This window comes from Leuciscus leuciscus, assembly GCF_965113295.1.
Source record: "Leuciscus leuciscus genome assembly, chromosome: 2".
Taxonomy (NCBI): domain Eukaryota; kingdom Metazoa; phylum Chordata; class Actinopteri; order Cypriniformes; family Leuciscidae; genus Leuciscus; species Leuciscus leuciscus.
In genome coordinates, this window is record NC_138726.1 from 11,192,874 (window position 1) to 11,213,399 (window position 20,526).

At 40.4% G+C, this 20,526-nt stretch overlaps 1 long non-coding RNA gene across 1 annotated transcript; it reads left to right on the forward strand.

Moving 5' to 3' along the window:
• The first annotated feature begins 14,330 nt into the window (after nucleotides 1–14,330).
• LOC309492737 lies at nucleotides 14,331–20,015 on the forward strand. The gene is made up of 3 exons (XR_014203679.1): nucleotides 14,331–16,107; nucleotides 16,159–16,947; nucleotides 17,908–20,015. It is a non-coding gene; the product is annotated as an uncharacterized lncRNA (long non-coding RNA).
• Nucleotides 20,016–20,526: the final 511 nt, after the last annotated feature.

Consider the following 20,526-nt stretch of genomic DNA (forward strand, 5'->3'; position numbering starts at 1 on the left):
GTGTCGGCAAACAGAAGCTGCTGGAGAAAAGCCAACCAATTAGCCTCAGCCTGAGTCAGAAGAAAACATGCTGATGTTCAGTTGCTTGCCTTTGTGTCTTTGTTGTGTAGATTGCAGATTCAGATGATCTAACTTGATAATAAATGATACACTGTGAGTCTACTGTATGGTCAACACACATGCTTACCTCTACACAGTCTACTACATAAATGCTAAAGCAGTGCTGTGGGTTAAAAATGTGCACGGTGGCCAACCTGATCTCATGGTAAAACCTAATTATTTTACGAGGTGGCACTTTTGTATAAATTTGTACAATGTGAAACGTACAAAAACAAACTTTTTTGTAAAGCTGCAGTTCGTAACTTTTTTGGGTTAAAAATGATCCAAAATAAATGTTTGAGCAAGTACATAACCAGCCAGTGTTCAAAACTATCTGCTTTAGCTCGATTCAAAACGGTAAGCTTGTAATAATGTTGTTAATTCCAGCGGTACTGGTGGATTTCTGCGGGAAATTCGAGCATGTCTTTGCGTCATTACGTCACATCTGTACACATAAAGAAGGAGTCTCGGCTAGTCGGCTATATTGAGTGTGAGGATGTTGGAGGTGGAGATTTATTGCCTTTTCTCACAGCACTTGATATAATTAAACTTATCAATTTGATGGCGGATCCAGAAAGGTTCAAACGACAGTCACCAGTGACAACTGGAGATTCACCCGTTGTAAAATGCAAAAGACTTCAGACTTCGGAGTGGCTACAGAAAAAAAGAGACTGCAACCGGCCCATGCGAAAACAAGGATAATATCGGAAGGGCATTAAATGTAGTCACACAATGCTGATGTTGTTAACATTAACAATTTGAGAACAAAGTATAATTTGCACGGTTTTGCGTGATATGATAAGCGATCGTTAGATTTAATCAGCGCGATTTACTGCAATGCTTTTTTCCCCTTAGTTGGACAGAACAAAAGTGGATGTTAGTTACTTGTTCAGAATACATTTCCGGTGAAAATTCTTATGTTGGTCATACTTCCAAAAAGTAGAGTCTACGATTCCGAATGACAGTATCCACACCACCAGCGCGGTGACGGACAGCCACACATTCTCCTCAAAACATTGGATTCATCAGCGCTGTCCCATGCCGAGGCACAACCCACGTAAAGTTGATAATTCCGCGAATAACTGCAATTGCAGATTTCAAACAGAGATGGCGACAAAGAGGAAAAACTACGGACTGCAGCTTTAATTATGAAGGACCACCCAACAAACCACCCAAGGACCAACAAAAATAAATAAAGGCAATTTAGGACCATTAGGATTTTTTTCCAGAACTCATTTCCAGAATGATTCCAATAATAAAAATTGTGTTAAAAAATATAAATGTAAATCTTATTGTCAATACCAATAATATGTTAAAAAACGAGCTCATTCACATTTCCATAATGCTAGTAAAATGGCTTTCTCATTACTGTAATGAAATACTAGTGCAACACTTTTTGTAGTAATAATTTTCATAATTGTCATAAAAATAATGCCACCATTCAAGAAAGCAGGGCACAGTTTTTTAGAAACATGTTGTGATCAAATTATGCAGCAGACTTGCCAAAATAAGTGCTAAGATAGAAAATACCCAATATCCCATTCGCAGTGGACATGGCTGTATTCCTAAACACTGTCTGTTTGATTGCTGTTGGAAAGACTTGAGTCGTCCCCCTATGACAGGCTTCTTTGAATTCCTACTAACCCTCAAGGAACTGTAACCCTGAGTTTCTTTTGAAATTGTTTATCAAGGGTTTGGCGGAACTCTCCTTTATCTTTGTAACATATTAAACCTGTGAAAATAAATATATTTTAAATGCACCTGTTTGCACCATGTTTTTTTTTTTTTTGTGTGTTTTTTTTTTGGCCGGCAAGCTATAAATCACTGAACTCAGTATGGTGTAAAGAACAGTTGGGCGTTTCCAGTTCCAGTAGTTCTTTGATCAACATCTAGCCGGAGCAGCGAGAGCCACCTCCCTAATGTCAGATCTAAAACTACACAAGTGGACTACTTCCTCTTAACTTATTGACTTTGGGCACAGCTATTAAAGTCTTCAAACTGCAAATGCAGTAAAAGTACACTGTAAAAAGTGATCAGTTGACTTAACTTAAAATAGTGAGGAAACCCGTTGCCTTAAAATTATTAAAGTGCCCCTATCATGGATTTTTGAAAATTACCTTTCATGTAGTGCATAACATAGCTCTAAAATAATGAAAACATCCTGCAAAGTTTTAAATCTGAAAGTGCACCATATATAAAGTTATTGTCTTTCAAAAGTAAGAGTCGACTCTGAGTCAATGAAATTAATCTTTTTTCAAACGAGTCATAAGCCGTTTCGTTGTGACGTCTAGATGAAACATTAGCATATTTATGGAAGGCGAATCGGGCCAGTAGTCTTTAAACGAAACGCGTGAGATTTGACCGCGTCAACACGCACTGTTTGTTCGCGTTAACGCTTAGCACATTCTGGTCGTGTTAAGGCATCAATTGTCGTCGCGTTACTTTAGTACGTGTAAAGACGTACGTAACACTACACACGTAACATAACTTTATTCACTTTCACATAGGCTAATAATGTTTCTGTAATTTGGTGTTCAACCCAAAACCTTTTATTATCATATTTTTTGTCAGAGTTGTTGTGTAAACAAATAATAAAAGTCAAATAAGACAGCAGGTTAAACTATGTCCTCAGAACAAGAGTAAAGTGTCTGTTTTATCGGTAAAAGCCAATAGCCAACTGGATAGAAACAAACTTCTTAAAATGTATTTTCACTTTGTGAATCACAAGTGGTGATAAATGTTTTTAAAGTCTAAAAACTGTAACTATTTTAAACACAAATGGAGACGAGTTCTGCTGTGACCCTATAGTTTGTTTGTGCTGTTCTGTCTCTGTGTTGTTTACAGTAAACATCGTCTTGGATGCTGCAGGCTGATGAGTGCTATAATGAAATTAGTACATTAAAATATGTTTTGATATGTATTACAGGCTCGACATTTACGCTTGTCCGGGACAAGTGGATTTTTTGAAGGGGCAAGTGAAAGAGAATTTTACTTGCCCGACTGGACAAATAGCCTGATTAAACAAAAAAAAATTCTATAAACAAAACCACAAAACCAGCAACAGTTTGTTTCCATCCAGAGGAGTAGCCCTTCAGGCCTGTCTCCGCCCATTATGACGTTTTCAAGGTGTAGTGCAGGGAAATATGATCCGCCGTGAGCACGGTTTATTTTATTTTGAAAATTAACCGGATGTTTTATTTTGTTTCTGTGCTCGACTTCCTGTCCCGCACAATCTGCCCTGTGCTGAATGGGCTTTATGCACAGCTACACTACTTCCTGAACTTCAGCCAGCTCTTTGTTTCCTGTCTGCCATTATTGGACAAACTGATTAATCCAGGTGTGTCTGATTATTGTTACTGAGGTCAGGCACACCTGGATTAATCAGTTTGTCCAATAATGACAGACAGGAAACAAAGAGCTGGCTGAAGTTCAGGAAGTAGTGCAGCTGTGCATAAAGCCCATTGCTGCAGAGCTCTCCGGTATCCGGCAAAAATAGAAGCTCTGCGTATCTCCTCCGGAGGGCTGCGGATTACTGGAGCTGGGACGGAGTCGGAACGCAGCCGTTCCGCAGTCAGTGACAATACACACATTGGGCCCTATCTTGCACCCAGCGCAATTGACTTTGTACAACGACGCATGTATCATTTCTATTTTGCACCCGACGCACAGCGGACTTTTCCCTCGACAGACGCACGTCGGTAAATTAGGGAATGAACTTGCGCTCCCGGGGGCGGTGCAGCGAAAAGAGGAGGCGTGTTCCGGCGCAAACATTCCCTGGTGCTATTTTGCAGTTCCAGAAAACAATTCCGCCACTGACTTTAGACAAAACATGTTTTCAGTGGCGCGTTCAGATGCTATTTTAAGGGTGCATGCTCGGCCATAATGTAGCGTGTGCACAACGCGAATACACTTTGCTTCTCTCATCTAAACACAGACACAGCTGTTGCCATTTTTGCAAACCATACATACAGCGGGGGAAATAATTATTGAACACGTCATCATTTTTCTCAGTAAATATATTTCCAAAGGTGCTATTGACATGAAATTTTCACCAGATGTTGGTAACAACCCAAGTAAGCCATACATACAAAGAAACAAACAAAAATAAGTTCAGAAATTAAGTTATGTGTAATAATGTGAAATGACACAGGGAAAAAGTATTGAACACATGAAGAAAGGGAGGCGCAAAAAGGCATGGAAAGCCAAGACAACTGCTGAAAACTTACAGTAATTAAAAAGCAATCCAGCCCCCTGTCAGTGGAAATTAATAACAGCTGGTTCAGTCCCAAATGATGGCCTACAAAAAGGTCTCATTGCCAAGGTGTCACACAAGACACATCTCATGATGGGTAAAAGCAAAGAGCTGTCTCAAGACCTTTGCAACCTAATTGTTGCAAAACATAATGATGGCATTGGTTATAGGCGCCATTCTAAGCTTCTGAATGGTCCAGTGAGCACTTTTGGGGCCATAATACGGAAGTGGAAAGACAATAATTTCACCATAAATTTGCCTCGACCAGTGCTCCTCGCAAGATTTCTGATAGAGGAGTGAAAAAAATAATCAGAAGAGTTGTCCAAGAGCCAACACCAAGTTGTATGTTTTTAGGGTAATGTGCACTGCCATTTCTCCTCCAAATATGGTGTGTATTATGGCATCCAAACAGTTCAATTTTGCTCTCATGTGACCACACTATATTCTCCCAGTATTTCACTGGCTTTTCCAAATGTTGTGCAGCAAACTTTAAAGGTGCCCTAGAATGTGAAATTGAATTTATCTTGGCATAGTTAAATAACAAGAGTTCAGTACATAGACATGACATACAGTGAGTCTCAAACACCATAGTTTTCTCTTTCTTATTTAAATCTCGTTTTTGAAAAACGCCCCTGAAAAACAGGCGAATCTCCACATAACACCAACTGTGACGCAACAGTTGGGATCATTAATATGTACGCCTCCAAAAATTTGCATATGCTAGCCCAGGCTCAGTGCCAGGCGAAACTGCGCAGCCGAATCATCAGAAGTTCTGCAGGTGAAGAAACAAGCAGGAGGAGGATCATAGGGAAAATGGCAGATCTATCTATAATCTATCTATATATAATCGGATACCGCTACAGTTTAATTCGAAGTTGTTAGTTGCTCTGCCCATTTCACCGCGGACTTTTTTTCTAACCTGGAACAATATCAAGCAGCCAGGCTTCTCTCGGCGTCTCATACTGACGAAGGGGGCAATTTCAACTAACGTTATATTCCCGCAAGCGGTAAGTAGTGATTTTACTAACGGTAATTTACACTGTGTTATTTAGATCCAGCGCGATATTGTTTTTTTACTCGAGAGACATTGTGGCTTGCAAACGAGCGAACGAAGCATGGCAGTTGCTCAGTGTTTGGATGTACAAATGAACACAAACATATATTTTTTAGCTCCTTCATCCGAGCCTCTGGAGAACCAGTGGGTTATGTGAATTTCTGATGTGTAATTGTTCAAATTCAGACAGACAATCTTTCTCTCAAAGTCGTTCAACACTATTTATGCATCAGTAAATCGCGTTGCAGTGATAAGATCTTCATTCACGCAATCAACAGACTGTCATCTTCTCAATGCTCACTGCAACCTTTTATGTGATGGGAATAGATCTAAATACTTAAAAAACTTCTCACGATTTATTAATCCCGATAGCTGTAATAGTAAAAACGTATAAAAGCTGTAATAGTAAAAGTTTTCCTGATAGCTCTACATTTAATGCCAGATATTTCATATGCAAGCATGTCAGCCAATCACAGCAGAGGGCGTTTACACTGAAGTCTCACAGCAGACACGCCCCTTCAAACTGAGTGTTCAAATCAAAGGATAAAATCAAATTTTGATCTAAAAAACATACTAACATTATAAGGGCACACTAGGAAACATTATAAAATAATAAAATAATCCATTCAACATGCTTTTTTTTCAGTAATGGAGTCTTGCGTGGTGAGCGTGCATACAGGCCATGGCGGTGGAGTGCATTACTTACTGTTTTCTTTGAGACAACAGTACCTGCTATCTGCAGGTCTTTTTGAAGCTCTCCACAAGTGATCCTTGGCTCTTGGACAACTCTTCTGATTATTCTTTATGGATTGCTTTTTAATTACTGTAAGTTTTCAGCAGTTGTCTTGGCTTTCCATGCCTTTTTGCGCCTCCCTTTCTTCATGTGTTCAATACTTTTTCCCTGTGTCATTTCACATTATTACACATAACTTAATTTCTGAACTTATTTTTGTTTGTTTCTTTGTATGTATGGCTTACTTGGGTTGTTACCAACATCTGGTGAAAATTTCATGTCAATAGCACCTTTGGAAATATATTTACTGAGAAAAATGATGACGTGTTCAATACTTATTTCCCCCGCTGTAATTACAAAGAAATTGAATTACAAAGAATTACAATGAAATTAATATTCCACATGAGGGAAATCATTGTGGTGTCCATGAAGATGTGAAAAAATAAGCTAAATCTAGCTTAAGCCTGGTTCACACGGCAGGATAATTGGGCCGATTTTAGCCCCGATTCACCCCTTCCGACAATCTTAAGGATGCTCCGATTATCGTAAAATAATCTGATCAGATATTCCTGCCGTGTGTGGTGTGTTAAGGCTGCTCTCGTCTGCTCGGAAGGACATCGGGACCGCTCCGATCTCAAATCGGGGATATCCAACATGTTGGATTTATTTGGCCCGATTTCTTCTTGTGTGTGGTGTCCCCCGAGCACGCAGCCTGTGGACTGTGGAGTGTAGCCAATCAGAAAGCGAGGTGGCGAGGAAACACCGGGAAATATAATCAAAACAGCCGGCGGCATGGCGCACCAGAAAGTCCGGTGGACGTCAGAGATCATCGCCTTTCTTTTGATAACGTTTTTTTTTCGGTTAAAAACAAACTACAAACTATCGACACTGCATCCTCTTCGTCCGCCATGATTGTTTACTCTGAAGTCACGTTTGATCTCGAGGGATTTTTCGAGATTTCCCGTCTGACCTGGGAATGCTCGGGAGTCAAATCGGTTCGTGTGTGATGTGTTGATTTTGCCGTGTGGCTGCGCACCACACACTGTACGACCAAAACTGTTAGACCCGTGATTTTTTATCCCCGTGTGTGGGGTCTCTCAGGTTTGGAAAATCGGCCGACAATTTTAAAATCGTCCCGTGTGAACCAGCCTTTACACATTTACCCAAATTACACTGCTCAAAAAAATTAAAGGAACACTTTGAAAACACATCAGATCTCAATGGGGAAAAATGTCATGCTGGATATCTATACTAATATGGACTGGGTAATGTGTTATGAACGAAAGGATGCCACATCGTTTGATGGAAATGAAAATGATCAACCTACAGAGGATTGAATTCAAAGACACCCCGGAAATCTAAGTGAAATAATGATGTAGCAGGCTTGTCAATTTTGCTGAAATTTCATTGCAGCAACTCAAAATGGTACTCAGTAGTTTGTATGGCCCCCACGTGCTTGTATGCATGCCTGACAACGTCGGGGCATACTCCTAATGAGACGACGGATGGTGTCCTGGGGTATTTCCTCCCAGATCTGGACCAGCGCATCACTGAGCTCCTGGACAGTCTGAGGTGCAACCAGGTGATGTCAGATGGACCGAAACACAATGTCCCAGAGGTGTTCTATTGGATGTAGGTCAGGTGAGCGTGGTGGCCCTTCAATGGTATCATTCCTTCATCCTCCAGGAACTGCCTGCATGCTCTCGCCACATGAGGCCGGGCATTGTTGTGCACCAGGAGGAACCCATGACCCACTGCACTAGCATAGGGTCTGACAATGGATCCAAGGATTTCATCCCGATACCTAATGGCAGTCAGGGTGCCATTGTCTAGCCTGCAGAGGTCTATGCATCCCTCCATGGATATGCCTCCCCAGACCATCACTGACCCACCACCAAACCGGTCATGCTGAACGATGTTACAGGCAGCATAACATTCTCCACGGCTTCTCCAGACCCTTTCCTGTCTGTCACGTGCTCAGGGTGAACCTGCTCTCATTTGTGAAAACCACAGGGCACCAGTGGCGGACCTGCCAATTCTGGTGTTCAATGGGAAATGCCAATCGAGCTCCCTGGTGCTGGGCAGTGAGCACAGGGCCCACTAGAGGACGTCGGGCCCTCAGGCCACCCTCATGAAGTCTGTTTCTGATTGTTTGGTCAGAGACATTCACACCAGTGGCCTGCTGGAGGTCATTTTGTAGGGCTCTGGCAGTGCTCATCATGTTCCTCCTCGCACAAAGGAGCAGATACCGGTCCTGCTGATGGGTTAAGGACCTTCTACGGCCCTGTCCAGCTCTCCTAGAGTAGCTGTCTGTCTTCCTGGAATCTCCTCCATGCTCTTGAGACTGTGCTGGGAGACACAGCAAACCTTCTGGCAATGGCACGTATTGATGAGCCATCCTGAAGGAGCTGGACTGCCTGCGCAACCTCTGTAGGGTCCAGGCATCGCCTCATGCTACCAGTAGTGACACTGACCCTAGCCAAATGCAAAACTGGTGAAAAACAGTCCGAAAAGATGAGTAGGGAAAAAAAATTCAGTGGCCTCCACCTGTAAAACCATTCCTGTTTTGGGGGTTGTCTCACTGTTGCCCATCTAGTGGACCTGCTGTTAATGTCATTAACACTAAAGCAGCTGAAACTGATTACCAACCCCCTCTGTTACTTAACTGACCAGATCAATATCCCAGGAGTTTAACTGACTTGATGATATTCTCTGATTAAAAAGTGTTCCCTTTATTTTTTTGAGCAGTGTATTATACGCCTGTTTAACCTAAGCTTATTTGGGTGGGTTTATCCCATCCCCAATGTCACATCTCTGTCTTTTACGGCCCTGACGAGAACGTCGGTCTCCTCGGCTGTGAACCGCTCCTGGCGTGCGCCTGGCAAATCCGCCGTTATAATAGCAACCCGCCATGGAATAAGCGCGCATGCTCTTAAAGGTAATGTGAGATGTCGTTCTGACGTTACACCCAAACCACACCTATGAGTAATGTAGCCATACCAACACATTTTAGATTTACGTCGGTCGCAAGAGCAACAGCACCCGAGATCCGCCCACAAAGTTACTTGCGTTTTGCGTTTGATACTTGCGTTTCAGATCGTTAAATAGGGTCCATTGACTTTAATGGAAACCTATTGACTCCGCCGCCGTTCTGCAGTTGGTGGAAATTGCCCGATAGAGACAGAACAAACGAACAGCTCAGCTCCGAAGCGAAAAGCTGAAGATGCGATGCACCTGCTGCTCATTATATGCGCGTTTTAGTTACACTCAAAGGCCTCGTTTAAACTGCAGGTCTTGATGCCCAATTCTGATTTGTTGCCTGTATCCGATTTTTTTGAACGTGCGTTTACAATTTCTTTCAATTGTGACCCATATCCGATTCATGTGTTTACACTTGCCATACTATCTGAAACATGGCGCATGCTTAAAGGGTTAAATTATCTTGCACAGATGGACGAACGCAAAATATGATTGATGCTTGCTCTGCGATATATGCGAAGTTCGCCAAACATCACCATGATTATGAGGCGGAAGAGGGCGAAAAGTGCCATCATTGCAGCCGTGTGTGGGAGAGATCTCAGGACTGCTGGGAGCATATTGTGGCGGGCTTTAACGAGAAGCAGTGGGTCCGAAATTTTAGGATGAGCAAGCCAACCTTTGATTTGTTGTGTCAACGTTTGTCCACATTCCTCTCCTCCGGCGACACAATGTTTCGTCGGGCCATCCGACCCTTTGCAGAAGCGCAAGGGGTTTTACTCATCATTAAACAGCAGAGACGTTGCCTAATGCCTAATGACGTTGCCTAATCCAATCTGCCTGTTTACATGACAGAATTGGCACATATCCGATTTATATCTGATTTATTTCCAAATATGAATGAGGCCTGAAACCGATCTCGAAATATCTGAATGCATGCGTTTTTTTCCTGTTTACACTGTCATAGAACACATCCGATCTGTGTCACATATGAGCAAAAAATCGGAATTGGGTCACATTTCACTGACAGTGTAAACGAGGAAAAAGTAGATTGGCATCTCTAGCAAGATTCCTATTCACCAGTCCCGACGTGGCGTCGGAGTGACCGACTGAAGAGGAACTAGGTATTCTACAAAAATGTGCACAGTATACAGACGTATACTGCAGATATACAAGTATCAAAAAAGATGAAGGACAGCAATAAACCATTTTTATATTTGCTACCAGATATTTATTTATTTTTTATTCCTTAATTTTGTCTAATCTTCTCTGTGCCACTCTGCTCTGAGGAATAAACATCCTGTTTAGTGGATGAAATTTAATTCACATTAACAAACCAACATCACACGCTGCATGTTCTGTTGCTGTTTTTAGATATAAACGTTCAATTAACCTCCTGAACTAATGGCTACTAATAACTGGCCTGCAGTCTTGACATTAGTCACACCAGGTGGTCAAATAACATAAGAAGGTAGCGCCAGCGCACTGTTGATCTAAAATTGAATTGGGCGTAACAAAAAATAACTAAAAGGTCAAGAGCAGGTTCCCGGGACATGGTAGAAAGGTGTAAAGGTCCCTGCTGAGCTTTAATGAAAACGACACATGCGGGTGCACCTGCAACTGACAGAATGTGATTATGACAAACACACAGCAACCATTCAAGACTGAATGTAATGTCATTAGCGGTGCTCGCTAAGGCAAGCATTACTATTGCTCATACACAGAATTAGAGATTTGAACAAACTTTGGTGTGTAACTCGACAAGTTTTGAACAACAGAATTTCAGAATCTAATGGGTACAGTACGAATTTGAGATGTACTGCATTCCGATCACTCAGTCCACCTCTGGATGTGGACACAAGATCCAACTTGACCAACTGTAAGTGTATGTGGTTGTTTAGGCCACACTGATGCGCTTTACTCCTACAGTACATCTCCATACATCTACTGTACGTCTGGATACCGAAGATTGGGAGCTTCGCAAATCACACGGGCTGCGTTCAAGTCCAATTTTTAATAGGGTGCACAAGATATCGGCCACCATATCGGTATCGGCCAATATATATGTTATTTTTTTAATGTTATCGTCAAAGCCAAATTAGAAAATTTGGCTGATATCTTAAAACCAATAAATAATGGATTATTTAGCTGAAACATGATGGTTTTGAATTGCTTGAAATTTGATTGGAACCACTTCAAAAAGGAAAATACAGTTAAGTGCAACATGTGTAGCACAAGTCTGTAATAGGCTACATAAAATTATAGTGAGAACATTATTATAATTGTGTGATTGGGACATGGCTTTTAATGGTGAGACTTCTGTTTTTGTAATCAGGCTCTCTCAAATTATAATAAATTATGGATTTAGACATATCGGCCAAAATCAAAAATGATTGGTATCAGACAAAATTTTCATATTGGTGCATTCCTAATTTTAAATGCTCTTCCCTCGTAAAACTGCGTGTCAAGGGATATAAACTCTCTATCAAGGTATATTTAATTTTATAGTAACAAAGTTTTTCTGTTGATTTGATATAATTGGATAATTTTGAAAGATTTTGTAATTCAGTAATGGCAGACTCAAGAATGAACAAACTTAACGAAGAATGTGAAGAATGAAAATTATAATGTTTGCAGTTAACTATCATATTTTGTATGTCTCTCTTAACTGACACACTAAATTGAGTTAATGGAGCAATCTTCTAACAACCTGATGATCTGAATCAGATGTGTTAAATAGGGGAGATATACAACATTAACCAGGATCAGGATAAAGAAGCACCACATTAGAATAAATGCTTTATGCTGTTTGCACATTTGACCAGCCGAATATTACCAATTCTGTCTTTTCTTTCTTTACTCTTTGGATATGAAGATGAGGAGTCTGTACGACCCAGGAATAAGAACTTTTCATCCTGATGCACTCAATCTTGAAGTTCAATAATAAATAAAAAAAAGATTTTCATCAGTGGTTCCAAAGCCTGTTCCTGGAGGCACACCAACACTACACATTTTTTAATTCTTCCTTATCAAGCACACCTGATTCAACTCATTAGCTCATATACTGCAAGACCAGAAATATATGGGACAGATAAAGGAGACATCCAAAATGTGTACTGTTGATGTGCCTGCAGGAACAGGGTTGGGAAACACTATGGACTATAGTGGGCTCTAAGTGGGGCCTCTATGGGCTAACATACATGGGGCCCATGTGCAGCCGATGGATTCATTTCTCTGGGCCCCATTTGGGTTGCCCATGCAGAGCCTAAGTGACAGCCCATCAAGGCCCACATAGAAATGTTGGCTGCATGGGCTGTGTTTGAAATCTCTCCCTATACCCTCGTTCACTATTCCCTATTACTCCACTAATATAGTCCACTTGAAGGAGTGAATGAAACGAGTGAGTGTATTCAGTAACTTGAGTGTGCCAGAAGGGCTGCCGCTTTTGCATTATTTGTGCTTGCTGTATAATAATCATTTGAAACTTAGCAAACTGGCAGCTCCAGTAGTAATGAAATATTTATCTTAAACTATGTCATAGAAACTAGCATGTAAAAATCTTAATTAAAGAATTTAATAATCAATTAAAAAGGAATGTATACCTGTATGATACACTGTACCCACATTGGACCAGCGGTTTGGAAAATGGATGCTGGATGATTCAGCTAGAACATCTTCTGCCATCTTCTGGCGAGACGCAGGAATTAATTTGGCGCGTGCATCACAGTGCATTATGGGTATTCTCTAGCCATTGAGTGTACATCAGTTGTACACTCGTTATTGCAGTGCATTATGGGATTGAATGAGTGCACTCGATAATGTCCACTATGGTTTCGGACACCACTATAAATGACTGTCCCGTCAAATAATGCCCTATTTAAGGATATGGGGGCGATTTTGGACACAGCTTAAATATAAATAGGCCCATAAAGACTTGGGGCGACCACCTAGAAACCGCTCTAAATACTCTAGCAACCACTCAGAACACCTTATCAACTTAATAACCTCACCCACAATGCCCTATATTCTAGGCAGTAAGTTCTGCACAGGAAACACTGCTCATATTTTCTTCACAAAGCATTTTTGTGTGTGTGTGTATGTGTGTGGAATACAAGTAATGGTATAGAGTATGTAAACTATTGTCATATATATAGGGAATATACAGAGTGCAGATGCAGGATAAGGTTCGTTATTTTGTTTAAGTACAACTGGCATTCTCATGAGTCCAATTAAATCACATGATGTAACCGTAAGTTACTAGAGCGTGACCGATACCATTGGGGGTTAATGTAGTCAGTGTAAGAATCTCTTGTGGAAAAGCATCACAACAAAGCTCTACATGTTGCATTAATGTGTTATGCAAACTTTCCATATCTTTCCTCTAAATATCATAAGCAAATGTTTTGTGAAAAGAGAGAGACTGTAGTGAGACTGAATATAAATATTCAGACCATATTGAAAATGTCCCCTCCAGTTTTTCTCAGTGATGTGTCAATGGGAAAAAATAGTTTCTTATCCTAATTGTCAGAGCCAGTTCGTCTGCTCTAACTGCCAGTACCAAGACAGCCAGTGATATCTACAGCAAGTGCTAGTGCTACCATGACTACAGTAAACATACAAGCAAAATATATCACAGTCATCTCCTGGTAAACAGTCAGGGGTGAATTTACTAAACAGTTGCATCCGACAGAGTCATTAAAAACCTGTATCTTATTCTCCAACCACCCGCAATGTAGCTTAGGTTCTAAATGCACTGAAATAACACTCACAATTTCTGTACTTACAATTTCAACAGAACTGCACATTGTATGTTGGCTCATTATTGCATCTTATTCACTAAAGTCTGGGTTATTTGTCTGATGCAAATAATGTTGGGCTATTAACAACCACAGAATGCAGGCGGGCTCATTTGAATTACATTTTGAATAACATAAAAATACATTTGTATTTACTAGCAATCACATCAGAATTTATCACATGATCACATTATCAAACATGCAGTATAGATGATTAAAATCATTTAAAACATTTGAGAAAACAACAAAATTTTGTTTTATTATAATTACATTAATCTAACAAACATAAAATCATAATGAAACTCAATACCTGGTTGAGGAGATTCCCCCTTCCATGTTGTAAAGCACTTTGAGTACCTAGAAAAGCGCTATATGTAACAAATTATTATTATTATTATTATCAATACATTTCTTGAAATAGTACTCACTGCCTACTTTATAGGTACACCTTGCTAGTACCGGGTTGTACCCTCTTGAGTCTTTTGCCTTCAGAACTGCCTTAATGCTTCGTGGCATAGATTAAAAAAGGCTCTGGATCATTCAGAGATATTGGTCCATAATGAAATGATAGATTCACGCAGTTGCTGCAGATTTGTCGGCTACACATCCATGATGAGAATCTTCTGTTCCACCACATCCCAAAGCTGATCTATTTGATTGTGATCTGGTGACTGTGGAGGCCATTTGAGTATAGTGAACTCAGTATCATGTTTAAAACACCACTTTGAGATGATTTGAGCTTTATGACATGGTGCGTTATCCTGCTGGAAGTAGTCATCAGATGATGAGTACACTGATCATAAAGGGATGGACATGGTCAGCAACAATACTCAGGTAGTCTGTGGTGTTTAAACGATGCTTAGTTGTTACTAAGGGGGCCAAAAGTGAGCCAAGAAAATAGGATAGATCCATGTTGTTTACGCCAAATTCTGACCCTACCATCTGAATGTTGCAGCAGAAATTGAAACTCATCAGACCAGGCAACATTTTTCCAATCTTCTATTGTACAGTTTTGGTGAGCCTGTGCAAATTGTAGCCTTAGTTTCCTTTTCTTAGTTGACAGAAGTGGCACCAGTGTTATCTGCTGCTGTAGCCCATCCACCTCAGTTGTAACAAGTGGATATTTGAGTTACTGTTTCCTTTATATCAGCTGAAACCAGTCTGGTCATTCTCCTCTGACCTTTGGCATCAACAAGGCATTTTCGCCCACAGAACTGTTGCTCACTATATATTTTCTCTTTTTCAGACCATTCTCTGTAAACCATAGAGGTTGATAATGAAAATCCCTGTAGATCAGCAGTTTCTGAAATACTGAAAGACCATGTCACATTCAATTACTTAAATCACCTTTCTTCCCCATTCTGATGCTCAGTTGGAACTTGTCTACATGCCTAAATGCATTGAGTTGGGGGGAGGGTGTGTGTGTGTGGTGTGTGTGTGTGTGTGTGTGTGTGTGTGTGTGTGTGTGTGTGTGTGTGTGTGTGTGTGTGTGTGTGTGTGTGTGTGTGTGTGTGTGTGTGTGTGTGTGTGTGTAGGTTGTTCCTAGGGCTGCATCTGAAATCGCATAGTATGTGAAAAACAGTATGTGACATAAGAAGTATGTCCAAATTCACAGTACTCATAAAAGAGTAGGGAAAAAATACCCGGATGACCTACTACTTCTGGCGAGATTCTGAAGTGTGCATACAATGGACAATTTACTATCCCATGAGGCCACGGAAGAGGATTTATGAAAGGCATTGAGGCGACGTAACTGATGCTGGTAGGTCATGACAATGACAACATGGTGAATGCAGTACGTCCAAATTACATTCATACTACACACATTCATACTAAATAGAACATACTTTTTTAGCAGTCATTGAGTAATTAATTACTTATTCAAAATAAGTACCTTCTAAAGAGAGTATGTGACTTTGAATGCAGCCTAGGTCTTATATTGGTCTTATCGTGGACAAATCATTTGTATTACTGCAAGAAAAAAAACTGTTTTTTTTTTTCCATTTTGATCAAAATATAAAAACTTGCATTGCCCCACTTCTGAAATGACTCTTTTTTTTTTGGTCAACATCGCCCTCTTATTTTCAACTCCTCTCCTCCATTCCAATTTGCAGTCAAAAAAATTCCAAATGGATAAAATCAAATCTCATCCCTTTTTCTGTTTCACTCAGAACACCGTTTCATGATGACTTTAAAAGTCAAAAAGAGTGATCAAATGCTAAAGTTTTTGGGCAATAATATCACCCAGAACACAGACATTAGGGCAATTGTACTTGTACTCTGTTAGGGGGTAACAGTTTAGGACCCAAGGACCAGATCTTTGAAAGAAGACCCAGAGTCAGAATTATAATAAATTGAAGAAAAGTTTTACTGAAGATAGTTTGCAGTTTCATCAGCAGAAGTCAGCTTCAAGACTCACACAGGAGTTCGTAGGTCGCCCAGTTTACAGTTACAAAGCAGTCACAGCAGTTATACCCTACACCAAGGTCTAAGCTAGGTTGCAGTTTCTGATTGGCTAAGATAAACATAGTAATTTTCCACACATATAGAGATAGACGGAAGCATATCTCCATCGATTATGCAGCTCACACTCGGACCCTGGAGTTAGGCACGTCGTGACCTTCCAGGTCATAGATTTGGGTTGCTGGGCGTCAACATGTCCAGAACAACAACTCATCAATCTCCAATAATGCCAGTGGTTCCTTAACCTGCAACCAAAAAGACTAACACACACACTGACACACAGCTTTTCCAAGGTTGGAGTTGGCCAGGCTCTAACTATAAACAGGAGAGTCCTCTCAAAACATCAAGATAATGCATTCTTTCTCTCAGGGAGAGCTACACTTTAGTCTAACTGGAAAGTAAGGCTTTAACAAAGAAATGGTCCCTTAAACTATAGGCTTCAATGACCACTATATGTTTTAACACATTGAAGACCTTTCTCAAACACAAAACAAGTCCCTATTTCATATCTGGAAGCCGGGCTAAATAAGCAAGCACTGTTACTGCATTCAGATATCAAATCGAGACATTAAAGGTGCTCTAAGTGATGCCACGCGTTTTTTAGGCCAAAACATTTTTTGTCACATACAGCAAACATCTCCTCACTATCCGCTAGCTGCCTGTCCCCTGAACACACTGTAAAAAAACACGGTCTCTCTAGACACCACAGGCTCCACAAACGGCAACAAAAACAAACTGGGCTCACCCGCACCACGAAACACAACAAACAGTGCTCCAGCCAATCACCGACAAGAAGTATTTGAGGGGTGTGGTTTGGGGGTTAGTGCGCGTGGACATGAAGGGGGTGTGGAGGAGAGACGAGAGAGAAGCATGAAGAGGGAAGTTTGAATTATGGCCGACACACGACTAAAGAGATGACGTTCCGATGAACAAATTGTAAAGAAGAGGGACAAGGATAAGGAACGCGCAAAGTCCTGAATTTACATCAGAAAAACCCTCGAAATGTGGCGAGAACTCCGCCGGCAGAAGGGCTTCCAATCAGACATTCAGTTGCTCTGTTTTTGCAGAACAGGTAAATCCATTTTTCACCCACTGTTTGTTATGGACTTGAATGTTCATTTATAGGCTATTGACAACTTTGACTAAATTTGTTTACGCCGCCGCCGTTGTTTATGCTCACTGGGAAACGCGAAGCTAACGTTATCTTGCTATTATTGCGTCCTTGTATGGGAGCTAACGTTATAGTTATAACCTCAGGTGGCGAAACGATTTTAAGACAATGTTTCTCTTTTTCTGCATTCTGTTCTGCAATATATAAAAGCATTTATCTAACTTGGTGACATTACACATTGAATGAAGTATCAGTAAAACTTAACTTTGTTTTTAGTGACTACTTTGACTTTCCTTTATGCCGGAATGGAGGGGAGGAGGGAGGAGATGGGATGAGGAGGAGGGAGGGTCTAGCTAGCCTCCGTTTTGTTTGACAACAATTCGAATGTCAACACTCCCGGCATCACTTAGAGCACCTTTAAAGAATACATGAAAATAACATTTCAATAATATCACTGGTAACTTCTTTAACAAAGTAAAATCTCAAAAGCCGAGAGAAGTCATTCAACTCATGTGATGTTTAGAAGGAAAAAAATTGATTAGTACCTTAATTATAATCACTCATTACATATACATTGAAGCAGCAGTGGATTCCAATCCACCCCCTTCAACTCACTACCAAAGCAAGGTCATAAACAAATCAAAGCATCAAGTTTCAACTAGTATGAACTGATTTGGCCTCATCCCATCAATAGCAGCAGGGTGAGTGATGGCACACATCACCAGCCCAATTATTTAAAGATCTCCTGCCTTCAGGATCTCACCCAGTTAAAATACTTTTAATGCACTGGGCCAAATTAACTAATGCAAACGTGAAATATAATTAAGCCATAATTCTAACATGAGAACTGAAAAATGAAACTAACACAATTAATGCTCATAAGCCATGGCTCAAACTCGACTGGTAAATTTTAAAATGTACACTCCATTTAGCAGCTAATGATCTTCTATAATCTTCTCTATGCCCTTATTATCATAAGCTTGGTCCTCCAAAGTGGAAAAACTGAATCTTTGAATCCCTTCAAAAAACTATAAACTCACAGCCCCCTCACATTTATATAAAAATTTGCACAACACTGAAAGGGATATTTCACACAAAAGAAGATATATAACAGTTGCTGGTCCCCATTGACTTTCATAGTAATTTTTTTATTCATACTATGGAAGTCAATGGGGACTAGCAACTGTTTGGTTACCAACATTCTTCAACATATTTAAATTTGTGTTCAACAGAAAGAAATTCGTTCAGAACACCAGAACAACAAAAAATCTTTGGTGAACTATCCCTTAAATGCAAGTGATTTCAAGACCTTGAATATCAAAAAAAGGAAACATTATATGTTCCTAGGGGGGGAAAGATTTGCAGAAGGAAAATGCATTGTCTCTTAAATGGGCTTTCCAAGTACTTCCTTGGGAAAGGAGTGCCCCGTTCCGATACACTATGACCTCTCTAAGAGCACTCAAATAATGTGCCTGATTTCCCTTTCCACTGGCCCGATCGAGTGCAGCACAATGGTCAAGCACTGAATGGATTTCTGCTTGTCAAATCACAGGGCGTATATGCTGTGAAAAAGTACTTACAGTTCCTCCTAATAAAGAGATATTTGATTATATGGATATATGACACAAATGTGAAGCAGCATTGCACATTGTAATGGACTACATGGTTCAAACACAGTTAAATACCCCCCCTCCATCTTTTTATGTAACAGGATTGGACAGATGGTGTCCAGATAACAGCAGTCTTACATCACATCGCACCAGACTACAGCTTTTATCACCAGATAGAAGAGTATAAATAATACAAAGCCATTAAAGGTCTTAAGATGTCAATACATGAGCATCGATCAAATATGATGGGAACCCTTCAGCTATGTTCACAGTAGAATATTAGAGAACTGCTTATTGCATATTGCCCAGAATATACTGTACCTATTTATTACCATTTCAGTCGTATCCGAGTCTTGGTGATTCTATGGCAATCTCTTGTCATACGTGAGAGACTATCCATGAATTTTCCGGGGTTGCCAGGTCTTTCCCCAACCCTCTCCATTATGACTTGGGACTCACACACATTCACACCTACAATTTAGCATCTCCAATTCACCTATACTGCATGTTTTCTGATTGTTGGGGAAACCGGAGCACCCGAAGGAAACCCACGCAGACACAAGGAAAAAAAACTCCACACAGAAAGGACTCCTCCTGGCTCAGAATTGGGGACATTCTTGCTGTGAGGCGACAGTGCTACCCACTGAGACACTGTGCTGGTCCATACACTGTATACATGCCTGATACTGCTATTAATGTAAAACAGTATGCAACACACAATAGTCTAGTTAGTCTAAATAAATACAGCAAGTTTCACAAGATTTTAAGTGAAAGGTTGATGTGTATTCTGAGGGCACCAGGGCTGGACTGGGGTTAAAATTAGGCCCTGGACAGATCCAGCCCATCCGGCCTACAAGTTCCCCTGTGAATGTTTTGATGGGTTATAGGGCCTTAAAATTGGAGTAAATAAATGGATAAATAAAACAGGAAAGAAACAAATAATGAAAGATAATACTGAATACACAGCAATTGTTGACAAACTTAATGTTTCATTTTTGTCACATAGAAATGTACTTGACAGTACAGCATTGATTTGGAGCTAGGATTTCGTAAAGTAAATTTACTGCTTTTCAATTCTGTCATCATTTATTCTCCCTCATGTCGTTCCAAACCTGGATGACTTTCTTCTGTGAAACACAAAAGAAGATATTTTGAAGAATGATGTAACCAAACCATTTTGGTTGCCCTTGACTTCTACTGTATGGACAAAAAACAACACCAACAAAACAGACAGAAGAAAAGAACAACGCCTGATATGGGGAGGTCTCCCTCGCATCAGTGATCGGCCCACTACTCGACCGGCCCACTGGTGCTCCTGATGGCCAGTACATGCCTGGCATAGGGTGTTGTTGTTTTTTCTGTCAGGTTTTTTTAAATGTCGGATCAGGGCATGTGTCCTATATATTATAAACAATTAACAATATGTATTGGT